Below are 8,718 nucleotides of genomic sequence, written 5' to 3' on the forward strand. Positions count from 1 at the left end.
ATATTCATTCCTTCCTGCCACTACTTAGTCTGCTAATATGAAGATAAATTCATAGACTTAAGTAAGTCTGATACTGAACATTTTGATTAGGGAATTACTATCAAAACAAAATGAAGGTCAAATTCCACTTTTAATAAAAAAAAGATAAAATAATGATGACACCAGTTTATGATGAAGTTGAAAGAAACCAAATGTGTCCCTGCACTACACGCGTGGCCCCTGTTGTTAACACTTTTTCAAAATCCAATTCACGCTAAAAATCATAAAAATGATCAGTTCTTTTTTCTCTTGGGAAATTTCCTTACGAAAACATCATTTTAAAAAAAGAAGAAAGAAATATGTTCACTTCAGCATTATTCAGAAGAATAAAAAAATTTAAAATAACCAGAGAAACTTAAAGCATCCATTTAAATGTCTTGTTATGGCTGTGTTTGGGGAATATCTACAGCTCTTACATTGTAGTGCTGTGTGCAATGTAACGTTGTTGAAAGGGATCATTAGAAACTGATGAGACCACGAGAGTGCTGTCTCAAGATCAATGCTTTAACTACAGGACTGAGTAATGAATTAGCTACCAGCAGTTGGTTTCTTTTCTCTGTCTCTGCCTCTCTCTGTATCCTTGTCTCTCGTCTCTCTGTGCCTGTCTCTATCTGTCTCTGTCTCTGATTCTCTCTCCTCACCAGCTCCCTTGCATCTTCTTGCTTCATGATTTTGGCCTGGGTTGAAATGGCAGAAGGGAAAGTTCCCACCAGGTAGAAGACCCTGGACCTTGCCTTGGGCTTCCCAGCCTCTCCAATTAGGAAAACAAACAGCAACTTCTGTTCTTCATGAAATACTCAGCTTGTGAGTGTCTGTCACAGCAGGGCAAAATAAGATAGTTATGTAGAGACTGAAAATAACAATTAAGATTACACAGCAGCAGAAAACAGTATCTTCACTGCAATACGAGAAAAGCAAGCACAGAATCTTTTCTATTGCATGATTGCAATTTTAAAGTATTTATATAGTGAAGACACACAAATGAATAACTGAATTGCTGTGGAGCTGGAACGTGATTTTCTTCTGTTTTTATATTTAGGGTGGCTATTATTTTTACACCAGAGCTTTTTGCTCCATGTCTATTTTAAACGACTGCCCATCCTTTCCAATGTTTGCAGGAAACTGCAAGCCCAAAGGCGTTGCCACATACGCAGAGGGTCCTGATGTAAAATCATGGTGAATATCTTCGACAGGCACAGTTTAGCAATCAGTCCACCCTGCCCACATAACAGGCACTAAGAGTAAATCAAGATCCTTGACAACAAGCCTTGAACATCAATCCAGAAGGGGAAAGTCAAACGACACAATGGAAAATGAACATCTGGAAAGGATATGCCTACAGAGGATGGACCAGAGCCTGGGACACAGACTACTGCCCCTGGTGAGGGTTAAGTACAGGCACACTACGGTTCCTGAGGGGTATGCATAGATATAGTTGGCCCAATGACCCAAGAGTGGAGCTAACCTAAGTACATTTTCACACTGAGGTTAAGAAGAAATGAAGTCAGACTCCCAGGGTGCCATGGAGAAAGGTTTGCCTTCCCCTCTGTTGATCTTACCCCAGGGCTGATTCTATGGGTGTCATCCTGACACACAGGTGCTACATTCCCTTACTAGTCCCATTAGAATGAAATACCTCCAACTGCAAGCTTACCTAGCATGAGCTTATTTCCCCACAGTTCCAGAGACTAGATGTCTGAGTCCAGGGTTGATTTAGTCTCAACCTCTCTTTTCTTGAACTTGGCTTATAGAGGATCATCTTATTACTCCTGTTTTCAGACCATTTTTCTCTTTGTCATCCCATGTCCAAATTTATTCTTAATATGAGGACGTCAGTAAGATTGAATCAGAAGTGTTATAATGATGTCATGGTAACATTATCATCTCTGTAAAGACACCGTGGCCACATCTAGTTACACTCTGAATTGCATGGAGGTCAATATGTCAACATATGACTTTTGGGGTATGAAGCAGCTTAGCCCACTGGAGTTGTCCAGCATAGCTCAGAACATGAAGAGACTTGCTTGTAAAGCAGGGTGACAAGTCATGTTACTCAATGTGCACATGGACAATGTCTCCATGTAATCATTTGGGCTATTGCCTAAGTAAATCCTTGTTTTATACCCTCTGAAATTTGGGCATTTAAAGTGGATTTCCCAAGATTCTAGTGAGAAACTAACAAGTTCACCATCCATCTTCTGAATCTCCTTGTCATTGTCCAGCTGTGCAAATTGTCACTTTTAAGTTCCTCCTTATTATTCCTGGACTTTTTCTCTGTTTCACAAAATACATTCATCTTACAGCTTCAAAAGTCAAATTCAGGAAGACACAAAACAAAAATTCCAGGTCATTGGCTTAAAGTCAAGTAGCAAGTCCAACGAATCCAATTTCCTATTAGTCCCAGATACCCCTCTGAAAAGGGCTCAGTATACTGTGCTTACAATCTGAATTTATTGACACAAGATGATAACACACTATTTTGCTCTGTCTGCCATAAGAGTAGGCAATACTTTCAGTAAAATAAAATGGTTCTTTAAAGATGCTGGATGAGATGTGGTCTTATACTAATATTTTACCTAACTCAATGGATCCTCATTCCACTCACAATTCTTATATTGATCACTATTGAGGCAAATACTTTGTTAATGAATCCTAATAAATGTTCAACAATGTCTTAATTTTGTTTTTAAGTGGAGAAGACTGAGTACTATTTTTATGATAGCATCATTAACATCTTGTTTTACGGCATTGTTTCTAAAGCAGGAAAATACAGAGTGCCAACAAATTTGTGCAGTATTGCTGGATATGCAAAGATGTGTCACCCATGTTCATGTTCCTCATCACATAAGTTGGCTCAGCTGGTACACATAGCACAGGAAATCGGCATGACATATTTGGAGCTGGTCTTGATATTCAGTCAGTATCTCTGCAGCATGTATCAGTGTCCAGATCAGAAATCTGGGTTGTGCATAATATCATTTTCTGAAGAAAAACTTAATACAATTTTTCAGACTCCGTTGACAGAGGCAAACAGCTAATCTAAGAAGATTCGGCGATGTCTTAGTGAGCTGGATCTTGTTTTATTTACTGTGGAGAAGCAGACAGAAGCTGAGTTTTGCTGGAGATGGAATAGAATCATTTCCCCTCATAGAATATTCAGACTGTTGCTCATCATTCTGAAAATAGACCCAAAGCTTTTGCCCCCTAGCACCACCAGGCCTGCAGGTCGGTGTGGGGCTGTAATTGCAGGTTTCTTTCCTGCAAGATGGTGTTTATGAAAGTTGTCAAGAATAAAGTCTACCTTAAGATGTCCCAAATAAGATTAAGAAGGTGATGAGGGGGTAAAACCAACTACTAGGCTCCAAAACGATTGGTGATCCAGGACAAAACATAAGTATAGCATAAGAACACACAGGATGCAACTAAAAGAGATATTATCTGTCAGACTGTATATGCCCATATAGAAACGGATACGATAGCCTGTCAATATATGCACATGAACTAAGAAATTATGTTAAGAAGGTTCTTGACAAATTCTGCTGCAGCATATTATACTGGCTTGCTGCTGTCCCACAGGCTTCTCAATAGGTTTAACATGGGTAAGATCTATGAAGGTCAAGTGGATATGAATACAACGTGAAAAGCATTGATGGTCAGCCTGGTATATTCACCTGCTATTTGGATGCAGGTCTCGTCAGAACTACAGCTGCCAATAAAGTGTTTGGGGTCCTGAAGGGAGCTGAGTAATGAAAGTTCTCTTCCACCACTGTGAGCAGATATCATCTAATTTCAAGCAAGGCCCACAGACAAAGGAACAGGAGAAGGTACATCTATTGTGCACTGGGACTAAGTCATTCATTTTCTTCTGCTTTGAACATCACACTCACTGTTTGTTTGGTAGTGGTTCATGTTCCTTATGTCTTCCCTTCCTATAACTCAGAATATAACTTTTCTTGTTAAAACAGTCCATAAAGCCATCCCAGTTTTTTGAGTGACTGAAAAAGTGTGTGTGTGTGTGTGTGTGTGTGTGTGTGTGAGAGAGAGAGAGAGAGAGAGAGAGAGAGAGAGAGAGAGAATTAACTAGACACTGTATTATTGGAAAGACTTTCAAATAGACTCTTGACATCTTTTAAAAAGCCCCACCCTATTAACTTAGCTCATATGAAAATTAAATTTTGTATGACATAGACCAATATTCATTAGCATTCATTTCAGGTGAATAAACTCTGGATAGCCAGATAGACAAAGTCAGGTGATCCAATTCAAAATATTATTAGGCAACATTCTATATGAAATGTTCTACAATACTGAGTTACTAACAAATAAACAAACAAACAATTTATACATAAGATTTCAAATTCAATTGATTTAAAGCAACTCAGCCCAAAACAGTATCAAAAAAATCCCACAAGGAGGTTTCCAGAGGAGATCGTATATGGAGGGATTTGCACAATTCTAAAGGATAGTGGCCATCCCAGGGAGAGAGCTGCATTTGTATCTTTCCACACAGTCACCATGCATCTGACACTGAGAACAGAGAGGCACATCCCTGAGAGTGGGCTGCATCCTACATCTGGGATGTTAACAGGTCAGAGTGAAAAGTCTTGATATGTGTTGCTGCAGAAACTCTGAGTAAGTCTTATGCACTTCCCTCTGCACTGAGAGGGATGAAAAAAAGTCTCCACTGGTCTGTGAATATTCAAAAGGAGCTCCAGCTGGGATGATAATGTTAATCTGTGAACCAAAAGAGAACATAGGAGGGAACCATCACAGGAATTTCCATGATTAATCCCTTTAACAGGTCAGACATAGATGAGCAGGTTTAGAAAATACCAAAAAAGGGTGCATGGGACAAATACCCCACAGTGGAGATAGAGAGATGTTACTTGCTAACTTTTTTCTTCTCCCAGTGATGATAATGAGAAATTAGAGCAGAAGTTGCTGTAAAAAGCCATCCCTACGAAACCATTTTAAATAAAAAATAATGAGAACAGAACTAATTTACTTAACTAATTATCACATGCATTTCACATCAGCCCAAAAGCAACCAGAAACCATTAGCCACACATCCCGCCGTCCTCATCAAGCAGTGGATGAATGGGGACAGACCTGGAAGTGACTCTGCAGAAATGAATCTAGCCACTTCAAAAGGTAATAATCACCATGGGCCTCCCCAGTGTGCTCTGTGCGCTGTGTCCAGGCTCCCTTGGAGCCATCGGGAACAGACAAAGTCTTCATCTTCACCTTTTTCTTGTTACCTCCCTGGGTGCTGGAGGTACAACGTGAATCATTTTATCTCATTTAATTCATTTCATTAGTGACAGAACAAAATCTCAGTCTTTGGATCCTATTCTTCCATGGGCTTTGCCGCCTATACTTAGCTTTATACAATCCTATTAAGTAATAAGGTTGGAATTCTTTCTCACTGTGCTTATATCTGTATATAGTTGATGTAATTATTACCTTTGCCCACCTGACAGCCACTAATAACCATCCATCCATCCATCCATCCATCCATCCATCCATCCATCCATCCATCCATCCAGGTAAGCAATCAGTGCTTTGTAACTCAGACCTTACACTTTATTAGGTAGTGAGGAAGGAAGAATGAAATCCTCGCATTTTATGAACTTCTAATATGAAGCATGAGAAGAAATTCTCTGAAATAAGACTGCAATGTGACCCATTATGATATAGTATCTGTATCAAAAAATGTAAAGCAAGAGATTGGCCAAACAAGGGGTTTACACAAGAATAACTTTTACACTGAGAAGAACAAAGATTAAAAACAACCCTATTGTTTTACTAAACTGTCCTGTTTCTGCCTCTTTTTAATTCCTGGTGGAACCAGTGTAGGTTGTTTGTAAGAATTACCTTTAAACATAACACTATTGTTTCACACATAAGTCATTCTTATATTTTATGCCCCAAAATCTAAATGGAAATTATTTCATAATCAGAAAATTTCGAAAGTTTCATTCAAGCACATAGATTTTTAGCAGTAAATTTCTATAATAATTATCCTTCCAACATTTTAACCAACATTTTTCAAAATCTTAATTAAGTATAAGTTGTTCAAATGTCTATATTTTCCTTTTCATTAGCAGAGGATTTGAAAATTCTCCTAAACATTTTATATTTGTGTATCTCCTCGCTTAAGTTATGAACAGGCCAACAAGCTTGTATTTCTCCTCATTATTCCTTGAAGTTGATAAATTAAACTTCTTAGTGGATTCAGGTTGATTCTGGGCAACCAAATTTACTTGGGAAATGATCACTGGAGAGTCTTAGAGCAGTAGGCCAGTTACTTTATTATAGACGAAACTGTTGCTAGCACTAGCAACACAACGCCAGAGCTAATGTTCTCCTGATTTGTTTCACCCTACTCTGTGACTTCCTAAAATTAAGGAAAAAAAAAAAAAACAGAGTGATTTTTGATATTGAACTTCAAAACAGATACTAAGATGGAATTAAAAACTTATCCTTCTGGGGGAATCTCACAAGGTCCTACTCCTAGATGAAGAGTTATAAGTTGTCAGTGGCCCTCAAGGGAAGACAAATCAGCTTCCTTCAGAGACAAGTTGCCATACAGATTGTCAAATGCCAAGTGAATTGTTAGCCTAGACACACATAACTGAAAGGAATGCTAAATGAACTTGATATATTTTGCATACATATCACAATACTAATTAAAGTTCGTGAATTTGGGAGGAACTGACCCAGGAGGAGTTGGAAGAGGAGGAGTGTAGGAGTAGGATAGATGCAGTGTTTTTATTTGAAGTTCTCCAAAAATAAAATTATAAAAAACTCACCTGTCCTAACAAGCAGCAATTTCCACCCCTAAATTATTAGTGAGACTACAGACAAAAATAACAGAATAAATTATATTTGTTTTCTTAATTCAGAGTGAAACAATAAATGACGATACAGAGAGAAACATGAAGGTGGACAGAAGTGATGTACACAAACTTAAATTCTTGGCCCCAAAATTAAGAGATAAAATGGGATACACGGTAAACAGAAATGGCTTAATGGAACACAAAGGCAGGTAAGGATTTCTCCTGGAATCTTTTTGTGTAATTAGTCAGAAAAAAATAAAGTATTTTAAGCTGAGAATACTCAAACATCTTAGTCCTCCTGTTGAATATGTCTGATGGAACAAATTAGAACCATTAATCCCCGGGGTAGTATCCTAATAAGAAGGGACCCAGCTATTAACAAGCTATCCGTGTAGCTTCTCTGTATTTAGAATATGGTTTAAGTTGACATTCTTAAAAGCTACTTAAGGTTGCATTCCATTCCTACTAAGTAATTCTGTCCTGACTTCTGTTCTGGAAATGGGTCAAGATCAGCATGTCTGATCACCTGTTCTTTCCTTTGGGAACTGCAGAGGTCTAGATATAGTGTGGCTTCCTTCATTTCCTCTCATGTGAATGGGTACATTTTATATGTTCTGATTTATACCTCGTGGCAGTTTTCCTGCATTATTTACTCTTTCCACAAGACATGCCAAGGCAAATGCCACTGTTTAATGCTAATATTTCTGGTGTCCTCAATCTGTATGTAGTCTGAGTTAGCATGGGGATAAAATGTGAGAGGAACTAAGAGCAACCCTCTCCTCTGGCTGCCCTGCCTAAGACTGGCATAAAACACATTCAGGTAAATGCCTGACGATGATGAACGAGAACACAAGATCATTCCCAGAAGGCAACGGGGTGGCAGAAGTACTCACAGAGACAAGTAGTGGGTTCTAAGGAAACCATGAGTCAGAGGCCATGTTGACCCTGACCCTGAAACATCAATGCTGTGTCTGTGAAGACAAAGAACTGTTGGGCGATTTCTAGGAAAGAAGCATTAGAACTTGGGGCAGTACTTGCTCTTCAGACATGCTTGGCTAACTGAGACCTTGCTCCTAAATACGATTCCTGGGTTGAAGTTCCCTGTGTGTACTGGAAAGCACAGAAAGTAGTTATATTGGCCAATTTTATCCTGATGCCAATATTATTAAAATACCAAAGTGGGAAAAAAAATTACAAGAGGTGAAATGAGGAAGTTTTTTGCTATTATCTGTTAGAAATGTACACTTAGAATCTTCAGCAAAACACTTGGGCAATACAAGCCCAAGATTCATATTGCAAAGCTGTGTACTCTGAGACTAGAAGGATTTATCCTGGGATTATGCGGCTGGTTTAACATAGAAAAAAACAGAAAAGGCTCATAAAATAATAAAAATAGCATGATCACCTTAATACATAGAGATAAATCAAGTTACACAGTTAATACCTTTCTTTAAAAATGAAGATAGTTGTCAAATGAAGGTCCCTTGATGAACCCAAAACTCATTGCTTTTCTCTGTCCACTAGTGCTGGTGGTAATAGTTGTACAAGACTGTGCTTTTCTCCCACATAGGATGAAGAGAATCAAAACCCAGGTCCTAATGCTGGCTTAGGATACTGACTTTGCTATCTTTTCAGTCCCCTTTCACAAAATTTAATCATGCTACACTTCATGGATAATAGTTAAATCACCGGGCTCTAACTCAGGCAGAGGGGAGGCTGACCAAACCCCTGTGCTGCCTCCAGGTCACCTTAACATATATTCAGAGGAATTCCAGATGAGCTGCCTTCCTGTCAGTGCCTCAGTTTACCCTCTCAGTGACTGGTGACATATCTATCAGCT

At 38.7% G+C, this 8,718-nt stretch overlaps 1 pseudogene; it reads left to right on the top strand.

Moving 5' to 3' along the window:
* The first annotated feature begins 3,304 nt into the window (after positions 1-3,304).
* Positions 3,305-3,786, top strand: LOC130865553 (60S ribosomal protein L5-like; annotated as a pseudogene).
* Positions 3,787-8,718: the final 4,932 nt, after the last annotated feature.

The sequence above is a fragment of the Chionomys nivalis genome, chromosome 23, assembly GCF_950005125.1.
Source record: "Chionomys nivalis chromosome 23, mChiNiv1.1, whole genome shotgun sequence".
Taxonomy (NCBI): domain Eukaryota; kingdom Metazoa; phylum Chordata; class Mammalia; order Rodentia; family Cricetidae; genus Chionomys; species Chionomys nivalis.